Below are 2,106 nucleotides of genomic sequence, written 5' to 3' on the forward strand. Positions count from 1 at the left end.
ATCTGGTTCTATCTGAAACACGTTCTTGGGAGCGTTTCCCAAGTGACCTTCAAGGTGTGTTGGTGATCTCGCTTTGTCAGGGCAAAATGACTGTGGGGAGGAAGGAAAAGCAGCAAATTGCTACCGAAGTTTGGCTTTGCATGGACTATCAAATTCTCTTGGAAAATGGTTTTGCCTTAGTTTCGCCCGGACCAAAGCCACAATGTCAGCAATGTCAGCAATGTCAGCAGCTCTCACCTCAGCTCAGTGTGACGGGACCACCGAGGGAGAGGTTTGGTCCTTCCCTGGAGCCAAACCAGAGCACAGCAGGAGACTGTCCCTTGTGGTCCTCCTTCCCTGGGGAGGAGGGAGAAGCGGGGGGCAGTGCACAGGCTCGGCCCGGCTCTGCTCGGCACGACTCGCCTAGAGCACACCCGGAACACGCCTAGATCACACCTGGAACGCACCGGGAACGCACCGGGAACACACCGGGAACGCCCCCAGAACTCCCCGCTAGGTGGCGCTCCAGGCTCGGCCACGGCGGCGCTCCCGGGCCGGGAGTGGGCGGGGCCTGTTTCAATGGGCGGGGCCATCATAGGGGTGGTTCTGTGGGCGGGGCCATGGCGGTGGGCGGGGTCATGGCGGTGGGCGGGGCCAGGGGTGCCGGTGCAGTTCTGGCCCCGCCGGGACCGGCCGGGACACGGGGACAGCCCGCAGGGCCGCGGTCCCGGAGCCATCCCCGAACAGCGGGGCTTGGCGTGCTCCTCACTGGACATCTCCCCTGAGCCCGCCCGCCCCCCGCACTGGTTCCGCCCGGCACGGCCCCGAGGCCCCGCACTCACATTCCCCGCGGGTGCCCGCAGCCCCGGCCGCCCCAGCCCCGGCCGCCCCAGCCCCGCTCCCCCGGCCCCGCCCCGCGGTGCCCGCCCGAGCCCCGAGGCCCCGCGGGAGCAGCAACTGGGGCCGCTCCTCGCTGGGCTCTCGCCGGCCTGGGAAAGTGTCAGTGGGTGGCGGAGCTGGAACAGCCACTCCCACGGCTCCCGTCCAAGGCCGTAAATGCGAAGGTGGGGAGATGACAGCGACTGAGGAGCATGAGGAGGACGGGACACCGTGGTTACCCCACCTGGTCCCCCGTCACCCAGCCCAGCCAGGTGACACAGATCAGCCCCGGCGCTGTTCCAATGCCAGGACTCACAACTGACAAGCCCGAACTGATTCCCTGGCAGCCCTGCTTTCCCCGTGGTGCTCCACACAGGACTAGAGCAGATGGAAAACAAGTATTTGTACAGTCTAGAACACGGATCTTTAATGCTTTTAATAAAGAAAACAATCTTCTAATTCTCCACTTGAGCCCACTCCCCTCTCAGACTTGCTTGGTTTGTGTTGCCCCTGGCCATACACCCCATGGAGTTCCAGCTATCTGTCCTGCAGCCTCAGGACCTTGGAATAGTTTCCCTCTTTTAGAAATTTCCTGAAGGAATAATCGAGTTCTGTTCCTGGGAGCTTCTGACACTTGGCAGGATACCTCGGAAGGATAGCATTCCTCTTCCCTTGATGAATCTTTCGAACGCTTACACAAGAGATCATTAATGCACGATCTGTACCAAATTCATCAAAGCAGGAGGCTGTGATTACCTAGGAAATGTCAGACAACTATGGACAACTTCTGGAAAGCTAATAGACAGCAACCTCTCTGCCGTTTTTATTGGAACACAAGGAAATGGGCTGCTTTGTAAGACACGAAGTCACCTCTCCCTGTCCCTGCTCAGACTGACAGCCCACATCTTGCCAGCAGAACTGCTCCAGCATGGACTCCCTCTGCCATGCAGGACAGAGACCGTGGCTTCTGCTCTGTCACTGTTCCCTTCCACGGGCCTTTGTGTGCTCTGGCTCTACCTCCTTTCTTTCCTTTGCAGAGCCCCAGAGTGGGTACTCTGACCTAAAAATTTGCTCTGGAAAATTTTCCGTGTGGCCATGGAAGGTATTTCGCTCATGTTGTCCCACCGGTGCCAATCTCCAGGTGTCGTCTCCGCGGCTCTCGGTAGGGCAAAGAGCAACGTGCAGATAAAGGGGGATTGAGCAACCCAGCGCTGCAAAGGCCAAGCCTGCTGGGTCAGAGGTGAGCAG

The sequence above is a fragment of the Lepidothrix coronata genome, unplaced genomic scaffold, assembly GCF_001604755.1.
Source record: "Lepidothrix coronata isolate B3197 unplaced genomic scaffold, Lepidothrix_coronata-1.0 Scaffold201, whole genome shotgun sequence".
Taxonomy (NCBI): domain Eukaryota; kingdom Metazoa; phylum Chordata; class Aves; order Passeriformes; family Pipridae; genus Lepidothrix; species Lepidothrix coronata.